The following is an 18,054-nucleotide window of genomic DNA, read 5'->3' as shown; positions in this document are numbered from 1 at the left end:
AACTACAGATGAAAAAGCTTTCTGCAAGATGGGTGCCGCATTTCTTAACAGTCGATCAAAAACGCATAAGAATGAATATTTCTCAAGTTTGTTTGGATCGTGTTAAGCGAAATAAAATGGATTTTAAGCGTCGTTTCATAACTGTTGATGAGACATGGATCCACCACTATACTCCAGAGACAAAAGAACAATCCAAATAATAGACTGAAGCTGGAGGAAGTGCCCCAAAGGGTATATTAACTTTGTCATTCCGTGTGTAACACATCGAAATATTGCTATAAGACCCCATAATGAGTATATGTTATGTTCTGGGTCGTGGTGAAATTCTGAGACGATCTAAGCATTTCCGTCCGTCCGTCTGTTGGAATCACACTAACTTCCGAACGAAACAAGCTATCGACTTGCTACTTGGCTCAAGTAGTTGTTATTGATGTAGGTCGGATGGTATTGCAAATGGGCCATATCGGTTCACTTTTACGTATAGGCCCTATATAAACGGACCCCCAGAATTGGCTTGGGGATCATCTAAGAGAAGCAAATTTCATCCGATCTGACTGAAATTTGGTACATGGTGTTGATATATGGTCTCTAACAACCATGCAAAAATTGGTCCACATCGGTCCATAATTATATATAGCCCCCATATTAACCGATCCCCAGATTTGGCTTGCGGAGCCTCTAAGAGAAGCAAATTTCATCCAAGCCGGCTGAAATTTGGTATATGGTGTTGGTATATGGTCTCTAACAACCATGCAAAAATTGGTCCACATCGGTCTATAATTATATATAGCCCTTATATAAACCGATCCCCAGATTTGACCTCCGGAGCCTGTTAGAGGAGCAAATTTCATCCGATCCGGCTGAAATGTAGTACATGGTGTTGGCATATGGTCTCCAACAACCATGCAAAAATTGGTCCATATCGGTTCATAATTATATATACCCCCCCTTATAAATCGATCCCCAGATTTGGCTTGCGGAGCCTCTAAGAGAAGCAAATTTCATCTGATCCGGTTGAAATTTGGTACATGGTGTTGGTATATGATCTCTAACAACCATGCACAAATTGGTCCACATCGGTCTTTAATTATATATAGCCCTTATATAAACCGATCACCAGATTTGGCTTGCGGAGCCTCTAGAGAAGCAAAATTCATCCGATCCGGTTGAAACTTAGTACGTGGTGTTAGTATATGGTCTCAAACAACCATGCAAAAATTGGTCCACATCGGTCTTTAATTATATATAGCCCTTATATAAACCGATCCCCAGATTTGGCTTGCGGAGCCTCAAAGAGGAGCAAAATTCTTCCCATCCGGTTGAAACTTAGTACGTGGTGTTAGTATATGGTCTCTAACAACCATGAAAAAATTGGTCCACATCGGTCCATAATTATATATAGCCCCCATATAAACCGATCCCCAGATTTGGCTTGCGGAGCCTGTAAGACAAGCAAATTTCATCCGATCCGTTTGAAATATGGTACATTTTGCTAGTGTATGGCCGATAAAAACCATGCCAAAATTGCTCCGTATTGATTTCTATTTGATATAGCCCCCAAATAAACCGATCACCAATCACAGAAAAATCACTATTGCCACTCGAGCCAAAAATAATCTACCAAAATTTTATTGCCATAGAAAATGTTGTCAAAATTTTATATTTCTATATAAAATTTTTTCAAAATTTTATTTATATAGAAAATTTTGTTAACATTTTATGTCTGTAGGAAATTTTGTCAAAATATAATTTCTATAAAATTTTGTCAAAAATTAATTTCAATAGAAAATTTTTTCAAAATTTTATTTCTATAGCAGAAGCATTTCATAGTTCCGAAATATCAAGAATTCTACCAATCCACCAAACCGTAAAAAATCTGTCATTTTTGGTAGACTCGTGTTCATAATTGTATATAGCCCCACACCCTCAAAAAATAAAACAAGTAAGGAAAGTCTAAAGTGGGGCGGGGCCGACTATATTATACCCTGCACCAATTTGTAGATCTAAATTTTCGATACCATATCACATCCGTCAAATGTATTGGGGGCTATATATAAAAGGTTTGTCCCAAATACATAAATTTTAATATCTCCCGATCTGGACAGAATTTGATAGACTTCTACAAATTCTATTGACTCAAAATTTAAGTCGGCTAATGCACTAGGGTGAAACACAATGTTAGTAAAAAAAATATGGGAAAGATTTAAATCTGAAGCAATTTTAAAGAAACTTCACAAAAGTTTATTTATGATTTATCGCTCGATATATATGTATTAGAAGTTTACAATGCTAATTCTACTCCCTGTGCAAAATTTCAATTAAAGCGGAGCAAAAGATTGGCAACTGTGGTCATATGAGTGTAAATCGGGCGAACGATATACATGGGAGCTATATCTAAATCTGAACCGATTTCAATAAAATTTGGCACACTTGATTATAAAGGGTGATTCTTTTGAGGTTAGGATTTTCATGCATTAGTATTTGACAGATCACGTGGGATTTCAGACATGGTGTCAAAGAGAAAGATGCTCAGTATGCTTTGACATTTCATCATGAATAGACTTACGATCTGCCACAACGTCGAATTTTCAGTGAATGGGCCCTAGAAAAGTTGGCAGAAAATCCGCTTTTTTATCGACAAATTTTGTTCAGCGATGAGGCTCATTTCTGGTTGAATGGCTACGTAAATAAGCAAAATTTGGAGTGAAGAGCAACCAGAAGCCGTTCAAGAACTGCCCATGCATCCCGAAAAATGCACTGTTTGGTGTGGTTTGTACGCTGGTGGAATCATTGGACCGTATTTTTTCAAAGATGCTGTTGGACGCAACGTTACGGTGAATGGCGATCGCTATCGTTCGATGCTAACAAACTTTTTGTTGCCAAAAATGGAAGAACTGAACTTGGTTGACATGTGGTTTCAACAAGATGGCGCTACATGCCACACAGCTCGCGATTCTATGGCCATTTTGAGGGAAAACTTCGGAGAACAATTCATCTCAAGAAATGGACCGGTAAGTTGGCCACCAAGATCATGCGATTTGACGCCTTTAGACTATTTTTTGTGGGGCTACGTCAAGTCTAAAGTCTACAGAAATAAGCCAGTAACTATTCCAGCTTTGGAAGACAACATTTCCGAAGAAATTCGGGCTATTCCGGCCGAAATGCTCGAAAAAGTTGCCCAAAATTGGACTTTCCGAATGGACCACCTAAGACGCAACAACATTTAAATGAAATTATCTTCAAAAAGTAAATGTCATGGACCAATCTAACGTTTCAAATAAAGAACCGATGAGATTTTGCAAATTTTATGCGTTTTTTTTTAAAAAAAAGTTATCAAGCTCTTAACAAATCACCCTTTAGTACTAATTGTTCTTCTTGTGCAAAATTTTAAGCAAATTAGTGTAAAACTCTGGCTTCTGGGGCCATATAAGTCCATATCAGGCGAAATATACATATGGGAGCTATATATATATCTGAACCGATTTCTTCCAAAATCAATAGAGTTCTATTCTGAGCCAAAACACATACTTGTGCCAAATCTGAAGTCGATTGGACTAAAACTGCGACCTAGACTTTGATTACAAAAACGTGTTCACGGACAGACGGACATGGCTATATCGACTCAGGAGCCCACTTTGAGCATTTTTGCCAAAGACACCATGTGTCTATGTCGTCTCCTTCTAGGTGTTGCAAACATATGCACTAACTTATAATACCCTGTTCCACAGTGTGGCGCAGGGTATAATTACCGCACAAAAGTTTATATCGGTTCGTAATTATTTCTTTCCTATATATACCGGTCAAGAACTGAATATATATGTATTTAATAGACCTTTCTTTTGTCTCCTATATATCCCGCATGGACTAACTTACAATTTAGAAGATGTTGTTAAGAAGTTTTAAGATGCCTTGTCATCGACCGCAACCCAAGTTATTTAATTGTGGATGACCGTCTTTAGTAGAAATTTCTACGCAATACATGGAGGAGTTTCGGACTGGCCGAACTTACGGCCGTATATACTTGTTGATTATTTCATTTAGTTGTTGAGGCTATTACTGATTTCATTTTTTATTCAAAAACAAATTTGCCTGTGATAACTTATTGAAACTAGATTTAAGAAGACAAACAAAATTCCCAATAATTCAATAAAAAGTTAATTGGAACAATTAATTTCGTGATTATTCTCTTTGAGGGCACCATCTACCTAATGTTTTTCTCGACGCTATCTATGCATGGATTTAGTCCATATCTCTTTGTATATTTTTTCGCTTATTTTATTTTGAAGCCCCAACAAAACAACTACTAAATTCAAAATTTACAATGTTAACAGGATTATATATTAGTCAACAAGCCCAACAAACTTCAGACGTTTCTGGAATACAAAATTTACGTTGCTTTTTGTTTTTGTGAAAAAAACTTAATTAATGAAAATTTAATAATGAAAGTTAGTTGTTGTTATTATTTTTTGCTATTATGCTTTTGGGCTTGCAAGAAAAACATTATGTTACCATTTTTATGGTTGTTCCACTGAGTTGAGGCGAAATACTCCTTTGGAAGTTTTTTTGTTTTGTTTTGTTTTATAAATCCATTTGACGACAATATTCTCTTACTCTTCATCTTCAGTACCACCAACATGGATATGGTCGTTGGCTTTAGCGTTAATTAATCATTGATGAGTTTTATGCAAATCCACTTAAAAAATATTACGTGACTTGGTTTATTAAGTCTGAGCTGTTTTCTTTCTCTCTCTCACACTCTCGTTTTTCATGCTAATTTTATTTATTTTTTTTTATAGGAAAAATATTTACAAACATTTGCAAACATGAGTTGCGGTTTAACCCTCATTATGGTTTTATAATGTCAAAAATTAAATATGAGTTCGAGGGCATTCGCGTTTTTATATGAAGTATGGTTTATCAGCATTCGTTATTTAGGTGGGGTCGTCGGTGTGGCCAAAATGTAATCTTTTCCATTAAACTTTGTTTTTAAGGCAAATTGAGTCAAGCATATATCGAAATGTTTCTCTTATATAAATTTTTTGCTTGTCACGTTTTTAGGCTTTATAATCTTCATCGAATATAAGTACTTAATATGGAATTTTCAAAATTTATTCATAGCAAAGTAATTCTGTGGGAATTTATCATAAGAATAAATAGACTATGGGAATCCCTAAACGTATGAGTTATTCAAATAACGTATACGACAGGTGGCCCCATGGGTGATGAACCAAATAATATTGTTCATACCATCCCATGGATATAAAAGCTATTTAACTATTGAACATTCTCGAAAAACAAAAAATAAATTTGCTGAGAAGACTGGTTAATACTGGTCACCACATATACAGGGTGGATAACTTGTAATGCAACAAATTAACGCTTTATTTGTCTTAATTTTATTGTTCATAAGCAAAACCACAAAACAAGTAAGGAAAGTCTAAAGTCGGGCGGGGCCGACTATATTATACCTTGCACCACTTTGTAAATCCACATTTTCCATACTATATTAAATCCGTCCAATGTGTTGGGTGCTATATATTTTTTTGTCCCAAATACACACATTTAAACTATAGACTTAAAATTTAAGTCGCCTAATGCACTGGGATGGTACACTGTGTTAGTAAAAACAAGTAAGGAAAGTCTAAAGTCGGGCGGGGCCGACTATATTATACCCTGCACCACTTAGTAGATCTAAATTTTCGATACCATATCACATTCGTCAAACGTGTTGGGGGCTATATATAAAGGTTTGTCCCAAATACATACATTTAAATATATCTCGATCTGGACAGAATTTGATAGACTTCTACAAAATCTATAGACTCAAAATTTAAGTTGGCTAATGCACTAGGGTGGAACACAATGTTAGTAAAAAAATATGGGAAACATTTAAATCTGAAGCAATTTTAAGGAAACTTCGCAAAAGTTTATTTATGATTTATCGCTCGATATATATGCATTAGAAGTTTAGGAAAATTAGATTCATTTTCACTACTTTTCGACTAAGCAGTGGCGATTTAACAAGTAAAATGTTGGCATATTGACCATTTTTGTCGAAATCAGAAAAACATATATATGGGAGCTATATCTAAATCTGAACCGATGTCAACCAAATTTGGCACGCATAGCTACAATGCTAATTCTACTCCCTGTGCAAAATTTCAACTAAATCGGAGTTAAAAATTGGCCTCTGTCGTCATATGAGTGTAAATCGGGCGAAAGCTATATATGGGAGATATATCCAAATCTGAACCGATTTCAACCAAATTTGGCACGCATAGTTACAATCCTAATTCTACTCCCTATGCAAAATTTCAAATAAATCGGAGCAAAAAATTGGCCTCTGTGGGCAAATGAGTGTAAATCGGGCGAATGCTATATATGGGAGCTACATCTAAATCTGAACCGATTTTGCTGATATTTTGCAAGTTTTTCGAGACTCATAAAATGTTCGGATGTACCGAATTTGAGGAAGATCGGTTGATATACACGCCAATTATGACCAGATCGGTGAAAAATATATATGGCAGCTATATCTAAATCTGAACCGATTTTTCCAAAATCAATAGGGATCGTCTTTGAGCCGAAACAGGGCCCTATACCAAATTTTAGGACAATCGGACTAAAACTGCGAGCTCTACTGTGCACACAAAAATACATCAACAGACAGACAGACGGACAGACAGACGGACAGACAGACGGACAGACAGACGGACAGACAGACGGACAGACAGACAGACGGACATCGCTAAATCGACTCTAAGCCGATCCGTAAGCAGTGGCGATTTTACACGGAAACTGTTAGTATTTTGAACATTTTACAATGCTAATTCTACTCCCTGTGCAATATTTCAACTAAATCGGAGTTAAAAATTGGCCTCTGTGGTCGTATGAGTGTAAATCGGGCGAAAGCTATATATGGGAGATATATCCAAATCTGAACCGATTTCAACCAAATTTGGCACGCATAGTTACAATGCAACGGAATTTGAGGAAGATCGGTTGATATACACGCCAATTATGACCAGATCGGTGAAAAATATATATGGCAGCTATATCTAAATCTGAACCGATTTTTTCCAAAATCAATAGGGATCGTATTTGTGCCGAAATAGGACCCTATACCAAATTTTAGGACAATCGGACTAAAATTGCGAGCTGTACTTTGCACACAAAAATACATCAACAGACAGACAGACGGACAGACAGACAGACAGACAGACGGACATCGCTAAATCGACTCAGAATTTAATTCTAAGCCGATTCGTATACTAAAAGGTTGGTCTATGATTACTCCTTCTTGGCGTTACATACAAATGCACAAACTTATTATACCCTGTACCACAGTAGTGGTGAAGGGTATAAAAACCGATTAAATATGTATATAATATAATTCTATAGAAATAATATTTTGACAAAATTTTCTATAGAAATATAATTTTGAAAAAAAAAAAATTATAGTAATAAAATGTTGACAACATTTTTTATAGTATTAAAATTTTGACAAAATTTTCTATAGAAATAAAATTTTGGTAGATTATTTTCATGGATCGGTTATATATAACTATAGACCGATATGGATCAATTTTGGTATGGCTGTTAGCGGCCATATATTAGCACAATGTACCAAATTTCACTACGTGCCAAATTTCAACCGGATCGGATGAATTTTACTCTTCCGAGAACTCCGGAGGTCAAACCTGGGGAACAAATGGGGGTTTTATAATTAAGACCGGTATGGACCGATTTCTGCATGGTTGTTAGAGACCATATACTAACACTACATACCAAATTTCAACCGGATCAGATAAATTTTGGTCTTCCAAGAGGCTCCGCAAGCCAAATCTGGGGAACGGTTTATATGGGGGCTATATATAATTATGGACCGAAGTGGACCAATTTTCGCAAGGTTGTTAAAGACCATATACTAACACCATGTACCAAATTTCAGCCAGATCGGATGAAATTTGCTTCTTTTAGAGGCTCCGCACGCCAAATCTGGGTATCGGTTTATATGGGGGCTATATATAATTATGAACCGGTATGGACCAATTTTTGCATGGTTGTTAGATACCATATACTAACACCACGTAGTATGTTGCAACCGGATTGGATGCATTTGGATTCTCTTAAAGGCTCCGCAAGCCAAATCTGAGGATCAGTTTATATATATTTATGAACCGATAGGGATCAATTCTGGCATGGTCGTTAGAGATCATGTATTAACACCACGTACCCAATTTCAACCGGGTCGGATGAAATTTGCTTCTCTTAGAGGCTCCGCAAGCCAAATAACCGATCCCCAGGTTTATAAGGGGACTATATAAACCGATCCCTAGGTTTATGAACCGATATGGATCAATTCTGGCATGGTCGTTAGAGACCATGTATTAACACCACGTACCAATTTTAAACCGGATCAGATGAAATTTGCTTCTTTTAGAGGCTCCGCAAGCCAAATCTGGGGATCCGTTTATATGGGGGCTATATATAAGCGTGAACCGATATGGCCCATTTGCAACACCGTGCGACCTACATCAATAACAACTACTTGTGCCAAGTTTCAAGCATTAGCGTAGCTAGACAATTTTCCTAGGGGGGGGGGGGCTATAGCCCCCCTAGCTAAAACATTATAGACTGAACTTATAGGTTCAACTAATGTTTTATTTCATAAAATTGAATAAAGACATAGACATCAAAATAACTCGACAATCAATTTATAATAAAGCAACTAAAAGTACTCTACGGGAAATTGGTGCAAATTGCCACTGACGGACCTATCACAGAACTGGTACCTGTGCTCCAGTTAGTTGCAATTTTCACATTTAGTGAAATAAAATTATCAGAATAACCTTTTGGTTTTTTCATTTCGTGTTCGATTAGGAGCCCAAATTGAAAGAGATTTCTAAGAGTTTGTCCGAGACTGGTTCCTGAGGACCTGTTTATGGGTTGCTCCTGCTAAATTGTCCCAGGACGTGTCCTTTGGGATGAGTACAAGACGCGTCCTAAAATGTAAGTTTACTCCGTCAATGACAAACCCATGTTAAAGTGGACGGTCCCTTCCATACGTTTTGATCAGAACTGGGACTGGTCCATACACACCAGGGACTAGTCCTGTACCAGTTCTGTGGTTGATCCATTGATCTTTTCCCAGCAAAAAATTGGGAGTTGTTCTAAAGGCACAACTTTAAAAGCACTTCCAAAAAGGTCTTCACAACCGTTAGAATGCATTAAAAATCATAAAAAAGTATAAAAATTATTTATTTGGGAAAATATCACAAAATTTTTAATTCACATTCAAAACATTGAATTTGTTGAAACGGTGGACATTCGTTCTATGACAAGCTCATATTACATTCATCGCTTCTCCGCCAATTTTGTACCACTTCCAGACCCAAAAAGAACATTTTCACTTCTTTTTTGGAGACGCTTTTTTGCAGCATTATTAAGATATTAATTTATGAAAGAATAGTTTTAATATCAATTACTATTTTTTATTCAACTAAACCCATGTAATTCGATTGTGCATGAAAGTCTTTAGTGGAACGTTGTGCGTTGTACGAGTATATACTTGTTTAATTTTTATAAAAATGTAAAATCGTAAATAGGTTTTCAAATTCTGGGGGGGGGCTAAAATTTTTCTGGGGGGGTCTAAGCCCCCTCCCCAGAGGCCTTCCTACGCTTATGGTTTCAAGTCGATAGCCTGTTTTTTTTCGAAAGTTAGCATGATTTCAACAGACGGACGGACGGACATGCATATATCGACTCAGAATTTCCCAACGACCCAGAATATATACACTTTATGGGGTCTTAAAGCAATATTTCGATGTGTTACAAACGGAATGACAAAGTTAATATACCCCCCATCCTATGGTGGATGGTATAAAAAATATGGGAAACATTTTAATCTGAACCAATATTGAAGCAACTTCGCAAAAGTGTATTTATGATTTATCGATCGATAGATATGTATTACAGATTAAGGAAAATTTCAGTCACTTTTACAAGTTTTCGACTTAGCAGTGGCGATTTTATAAGGAAAATGTAGATATTTTGGCCATTTTTGCCCAAATCGGAAAAAAACATATATATGGAAGCTATATAGAAGTCTGAACCGATTGCAACCAAATTTGACATACATACTTAGTATTTTAATTCTACTCCCTGTGCAAAATTTAACGTCAATCGGACTACAACTTTGAGCTCTGTGGTCATATGACGGAAAATCGGGCGAAAGATATATATGGGAGCTATATCTAACTATGAACCGATTTCAATAAAATTTAGCACACTTGACTATACGACCAAGTGTTATGTTGGTGCACAATTTTAAGCAAATCAGGGTAAAACTCTGGCTTCTGGGTCCATATAAGTCCTTATCGGGTGAAAGATATATATGGGAGCTATATCTAAATCTGAACCGATTTCTTCCAAAATCAATAGGGTTCTATTCCGACCCAAAACAGGAACTTGTGCCAAATTTGAAGGTAATGGGACTTAAGCTGCGACCTAGACTTTGATCACAAAAATGTGTTCACACACAGACGGATATGGCTAGATCGACTCAGGAACCCACCCTGAGCATTATTGCCAAAGACACCATGTGTCTATCTCGTCTCCTTTTGGATGTTGCAAACATATGCACTAACTTATAATACCCTGTTCCACAGTGTGGCACAAGGTATAAATATGGGTATTTTGGCCATTTTCACCCAAATCGGAAAAACATATATATGGAAGCTATATCTAAAACTGAACCGATTTCTTCCAAAATCAGTAGGGTTATATTCTGACGCAAAACATAAACTTGTGCCAAATTTGAAGTCGATTGGACTCAAACTGCGAAGTAGGCTTTGATCCCAAAAATGTGTTCACAGACAGACGGACGGACGGACATGGGTAGATCGACTCAGGAGCCCACCCTGATCATTATTGCCAAAGACACCATATGTCTATCTCGTCTCCTTTTGGGTGTTGCAAACATATTTATGTTATAACTACACTAACTTATAATACCCTGTTCCACAGTGTGGCTCAGGCTATAAAAATGAAAGAAATCACAAATTGGTACCGGTTTATATTTGTTCGAATTTTCTACCTTTAGCACGATCTTGGTGATCTTCAAACAGGCGACAAAACATTTACACACTGCACGAAAGTGGTTCAGTCGTATTTTGGCCCATTCACCATGAAGCGCCGTCATGAGATAATAGACACTTTGGTATTTTTATTGCGGAATTGGGCAACCCTAGTGTTGTAATTTGCCAACTCACAGCTCTATCAAGGGATATTTTTACACCCAAAAGAATAAGTCTCTTTTGGGAGTGAGTCCTAGTTTGGTTTAGAAATAAAGCTAAAATGAGGAAGACTTTTTTTTTGGAAAATTTGGGTAGATTATGATTAATTCGTGCGATCACCATCTTACAATGGTTGCTATAAAAAATTTCTTTTCCATGTATTACAAACTCAATAACAATGTTTTGTACACCCTTTCCCCGTGTTTTGTAGCTTTCATCGAACATATCAATAAAAAGTTTCTCTGCTTTCCTGGTATTCTGCTTTTTTGTCCTTATTCCCAAGAATTATGGGCAAACACATGTTGTCCAATTTCATACAGAGCATCTGTGACTGCCATTGCTTCATGTCCTGTATACATTGTGAAAGAAATCTTTGGGATTGAAGTCCAATTTTTAAATGAAAGGACATTATTATTGGTGGTGGTCATCAACTTGGATAAAAATAAAAAAAGTCATTAAAATCGAATATGGAACATGAAAAACTTTCAACTTTTCTTAATGACTTCATTGCGAGCAACTAACGAGAAGGCAACATCTTATTTGTATGCTGATGATGGTAGTTTGTTGTGCTCCAAAAAAAAAATCGAAAAAAAGAAACAAAATATAAAAGTAATTAATTTAAATTTGAAATTAATGTCTTTTTCAAAGATGGGGGTGGATATTGTGGAAAACATCCTAGAGGTGGGAGATGAGGGAGATGTTGCTTTGGTTTACGGAAATTATTTTCATTTGCCACAGCTGATAATTAGAACATTAAATTTCCATTGATTATGAAAACTTTAAATAATGATCAAGTTGTGTCATTTTTGAAGAAGAACCCAAAAAGAATTTTTAAGGTAATTATGAGTGACAGAGGAGTAATGATTGTCGAGGGGGAATGGGAAGTTGCCAAATTTGATATTATAAATATTAAAAAATGAAACATTATCCAAATTGCTATAGAAGCGCTTTCCCCTAGGTTTTTTTCAAAAATTACACTCCACCATACATTGCGCACACAGTTCTACAATAGACTGTCAACCACAATCGAATGGTAGTTAACTAGAGTGTCAAATTTCAAACAGAGCAGATGAATTTGTTTTCCATCATGAGGCTTCAGATGTCTAATCTTGGCGAGGGCATATACTATTTGGGTCCCAACTGCCACCCGGATCGGAGCCAAGAGGCTGCAGAAATCGAATCGGTCCGGTATGACCAATATTTATATACACAATTTACTGGGTATATAAATATCTCTTAAATCTACAAAAACCGAGAACTCACTCCAATGGAAATTATTCTTAGGATATTGAAAATTTTTTGGCAAAAGTTTATTTATATAGAACATTTTGTCAAAATTTTATTTATATAGAAAATTTTGTTAAAATTTTATTTTCATAGAAAATTTTGTCAAAATTTTATTTCTATAGAAAATATTGCCAAAATTTTATTTACATAGAAAATTTTGTCAAAATTTTATTTATATAGAAAATTTTGTTAAAATTTTATTTTCATAGAAAATTTTGTCAAAATTTTATTTCTATAGAAATTTTTGTCAAAATTTTATTTCTATAGAAAAGTTTGTCAAAATTTTATTACTATAGAAAAATTTGTCAAAATTTTATTACTATAGAAAAGTTTGTCAAAATTTTATTTCTATAGAAAATTTTGTCAACATTTTATTACTATAAAAACATTTGTCAAAATTTTATTTCTAAAGAAAATTGTGTCAAAATTTTATTTCTAATAGAAAATTTTGTAAAAATTTTATTTCTATAGAAAAATGTTGTCAATATTTTATATAAAAAATTTTGTCATACTTTTATTTCTATAGAAAATTTTGTCAAAATTTTATTTCTATAGAAAATTTGGTCAAAACGTTATTTCTATTGAAAATTTTGTCAAAATTTTATTTATATAAAAAAATTTGTAAAAAATTTATTTCCATAGAAAATTTTGTCATAATATTATTTCTATAGAAACTTTTGCCAAAGTTTTATTTCTATACGAAATTTTGTCAAAGTTTCATTTCTATAGAAAATTTTGTAAAAGTTTAATTTCTATAGAAAATTTTTTCAAAATTTTATTTCTATAGAAAATGTTGCCAAAATTTTATTTCTATGGAAAATTTTACCAAAATTTTATTTGTATAGAATGTTTTATCAAAATTTTGTTTCTATAGACAATTTTGTGAAAATTTTATTTCTATAGGAAATTTCGTCAAAATTTTACCACAATTTTATTTCTATAGAAAATTTTGTTAAAATTTTATTTCGATAGGAAATTTTGTCACAATTTTATTTTTATACGATCTTTAAACAATTTTGTCAAAATTTTATTTCTTTCGAAAATTTCGTCAAAATTTTACCAAAATTTTATTTCTATAGAAAATTTTATTAAAATTTTATTTCTGTAGGAAATTTTATCAATATTTTATTTCTACAGGAAATTTTGTAAAAATTTTATTCTAAAAATTTTGTCAAAATCTTATTTCAATAGAAAATTTTGTCAACAATTTATTTCTATAAAAAATTTTGTTAAGATTTTATTTCTATATAGAAAATTTTGTCAAAATTTTACTTCTATAGAAAATTTTGTCAAAAATTTATTTCTATAGAAAATTGTGTTAAAAATTTATTTGTAAAAAAAATATTTGTCAAAATTTTATTTCTGTATAGAAAATTTTGTCAAAATTTTATTTCTATATCAAAGGTTTTTACAAACTTTTATTTCTATAAGAACATTTTGTCAAAATTTTATTTCTATAGGAAATTTATATATTTATATATATTTGTATATAGAAAATTTTGTCAAAATTTTATTTCTATAGAAAATTTTGTCAAAATTTTATTTCTTTAGAAGATTTTGTCAAAATTTTATTCCTATAGAAAATTTTGTCAAAAATTTATTTCTATAGAAAATTTTATCAACATTTTATTTCTATAGAAAATTTTATCAAAATTTTTTTTCTATAAATTTTTTTCCATAGACCATTTTATCAATTTTTTATTTCTATAGAATATTTTATTTCTACAAAAAATTTTATCACCGTTTTATTTCCATAGAAAATTTTGTCCAAATTTTATTTCTATAGAAAATTTTGTCCAAATTTTTTTTCTATAGAAAATTTTGTCCAGATTGTATTTCTATGTAGGTAATTTTGTCAAAATTTTATTTCTATAGAAAAGTTTATCAAAATTTAATTTAATTTTACCAAATTTTATTGGTATAGAAATTTTTTTTCAAAACTTTACTTCTGTAGAAAATTTTCTCCAAACTTTATTTCTGTAGAAAATTTTGTCAAAATTTTTTGCTATAGAAAATTTTGTCAAAATTTTAATTCTATGGACAATTTTGTCAACATTTTATTTCCTTAAAAAATTCTGTCAAAATTTTATTTCTACATAAAACTTTGTCAAAACTTTATTTTTATAAAAATTTTGTCAATTTTTTTGTCATTTATTTATATGGATTTTTTATAGAAAATTTTGGGAAAGTTTTATTTCTACAGAAAATATTGTCAAAATAGTATTTCTGTAGAAAAAACTTATCAAAATTTTATTTCTATAGAAAATCTTGTCAAAATTTTATTTCTATAGAAAATTTTTTCAAAGTTTTTTTCTACTGAAAATTTTGTCAAAATTTTATTCCTATAGAAAATTTGTCAAAATTTTATTTCTATAAAAATTTTATTAGAATTGTATTTCTATATAGAAAATTTTGTCAAAATTTTATTTCTATTGAAAATTTTGTTATAATTTTTATTTCTATAGCAAATTTTGTCAAAATTTTATTTCTATCGAAAATTTTGACAAAATTTTATTTCTATAGAAAATTTTGTTAAAAATTTATTTCTATAGAAGTTTTTGCCAAATTTTATTTCTATAGAAAATGTTATCAACATTTTATTTCTATAGAAAATGTTATCAACATTTTATTTCTATAGAAAATATTGTCAAAATAGTATTTCTGTAGAAAAAATTTATCAAAATTTATCAAAATAGAAAATCTTGTCAAAATTTTATTTCTATAGAAATTTTTTTCAAAGTTTTTTTCTACTGAAAATTTTGTCAACATTTTATTTCTATAGAAAGCTTTGTCAAAATTTCATTTCTATAGAAAATTTTGTCAAAAATTTATTTCTATAGAAGATTTTGCCAAATTTTATTTCTATAGAAAATGTTATCAACATTTTATTTCTATGGAAAATTTTATCAACATTTTTTTTCTATAAATTTTTTTCCATAGACCATTTTATCAAATTTTTATTTCTATAAAAAATTTTATTTCTACAGAAAATATTATCAACGTTTTATTTCCATAGAAAATTTTGTCCAAATTTAATTGCTATAGAAAATTTTGTCCAAGTTTTATTTCTATGTAGACAATTTTGCCTAAATTTTATTTCTATAGACAATTTTAATAAAATTTTATTTCTATAGAAAAGTTTTTCAAAATTTAATTTAATTTTACCAAATTTAATTGCTATGGAAAATTTTTGTCAAAATTTTACTTCTATAGAAAATTTTCTCCAAATTTTATTTCTGTAGAAAATTTTGTCAACAGTTTTTTGCTATAGAAAATTTTGTCAAAAATTTTTTTGTATGGAAAATTTTGTAAACATTTTATTTCTATAAAAAATTCTGTCAAGATTTTATTTCTATAGAAAATTTTGTCAAAACTTTATTTATATAAAAATTTTGTCAACATTTCATTTATATAGATTTTTTGTTATAGAAAATGTTGTCCAAATTTTATTTCTATAGAAAATTTTGTGAAAATTTTATTTCTACAGAAAATATTGTCAAAATTGTATTTCTGTAGAAAAAATTTATCAAAATTTTATTTCTATAGAAAATCTTGTCAAAATTTGATTTCTATAGATTTTTTTTAAGTTTTATTTCTACTGAAAATGTTGTCAAAATTTTATTTCTATATCAAATGTTTTTACAAAATTTTATTTCTACAGGAAATTTGGTCAAAATTTTATTTCTATTGAAAATTTTGTCAAAATTTTATTTCTATAAAAAATTTTGTAAAAATTTTATTTCCATAGAAAATTTGTCATAATTTTATTTCTATAGAAACTTTTGCCAAAGTTTTATTTCTATACGAAATTTTGTCAAAGTGTTTTTTGAAAACTTTATTTCTATAGGAAATTTTGCCAAAATTTTATTTCTATAGAAAATTTTGCCAAAATTTTATTTCTATAGAAAATTTTGCCAAAATTTTATTTCTATAGAAAATTTTATGTGTATAGAATGTTTTATCAAAATCTTTGTTTCTATAGACAATTTGTAAAAAATTTATTTCTATAGAAAATTTTGTTAAATTTTTATTTCTATACGAAATTTTGTCAAAATTTTACTTTAATAGGATCTATAGACAATTTTGTCATAATGTTATTTCTATACGAAATTTTGTCAAAATTTTATTTTTATAGGAAATTTTATCAATATTTTATTTCTATAGGAAATTTTGTCAAAATTTTATTTCTACTAAAAATGTTGTCAAAAATTTATTTCTATAGAAAATTTTGTCAAAAATTTATTTCTATAAAAAATTTTGTCAAAATTTTATTTTTTTATAGAAAATTTTGTCAAAATTTTATTTCTATATCAAAGGATTTTACAAACTTTCATTTCTGAAGGAAATTTTATCAAAATTTTATTTCTATAGGAAATTTATATATTTATATATATTTCTATACAGAAAATTTTGTCAAAATTTTATTTCTCTAAATAATTTTGTCAAAAATGTATTTCTATAAAAAATGATTGTCAAAATTTTATTTTTATATAGAAAATTTTGTCAAAATTTTATTTCTATAGGAAATTTTATTAAAATTTTATTTCTGTAGGAAATTTTGTCAAAATTTTATTTTTATAAGAAATTTTATCAATATTTTATTTCTATAGGAAATTTTGTCAACATTTTTTTTTTCTACTAAAAATTTTGTCAAAAATTTATTTCTATAGAAAATTTTGTCAAAATTTTATTTCTATATCAATGATTTTTACAAATTTTTATTTCTGTAGGAAATTTTGTCAAAATTTTATTTCTATAGAAAATTTTGTCAAAATTTTATTTCTATATAAAAAATTTTGTCATCATTTTATTTCTATATAAAAAATTTTGTCATCATTTTATTTCTATATAAAAAATTTTGTCAAAATTTTATTTCTATATCAAAAATTTTTACAAACTTTTATTTCTATAGGAAATTTTGTAAAAATTTTATTTCTATAGAAAATTGTGTCAAAATTTTATCTTTGTAGGAAATTTTATCAAAATTTAATTTTATTATAGAAAATTTTTTCAAAATTGTATTTCTATAGACAATATTGACAACATTTTATTTTTATAGAAAATGCTAAAATTTTATTTAAGCATTAACTATTATGTATAAGACTTCCATTTACTTTTGTTCAAATCGTAGTAACTACGAGGCATTTTAGACATAGGCCTTTGTAACACTACAAATTACTTTTACTAAAACTTTTTACAATACATATTTATTACTAGTTTATTATTCTCCTTCTCTCTCTCTCTCTCTCTCTCTCTATGAAATTTAGTTTGTCAGAAAAATATGGCCATGGCATTAATGTGCACCATTGAAAAAAAAAAACAAACAAAAAAAATTATGCAAAAATATTCTTTGCATTTTGTACAATGATTTATTTTTTGTGGTTTCAAAAGGCTTTTAGTTTTTAAACAAGCAGTGGTAAAACCAACGAAAACATCACATAAATATGAAAGTTTTTGTTTTGTACAAGTA

At 30.5% G+C, this 18,054-nt stretch overlaps 1 protein-coding gene across 1 annotated transcript in view; it reads right to left on the bottom strand.

Annotated features, from left to right (window-relative positions):
* Positions 1–18,054, bottom strand: part of Nlg4 (Neuroligin 4) — a 458,188-nt gene that overhangs the window by 334,954 nt on the left and 105,180 nt on the right. The window lies entirely within an intron of this gene.

This window comes from Haematobia irritans, chromosome 1 (assembly GCF_050003625.1).
Source record: "Haematobia irritans isolate KBUSLIRL chromosome 1, ASM5000362v1, whole genome shotgun sequence".
NCBI classification, from domain to species: Eukaryota; Metazoa; Arthropoda; class Insecta; order Diptera; family Muscidae; genus Haematobia; species Haematobia irritans.
Note: the sequence above shows the minus strand (reverse complement) of the source record. Positions and strands in the feature narration are given on the sequence as shown.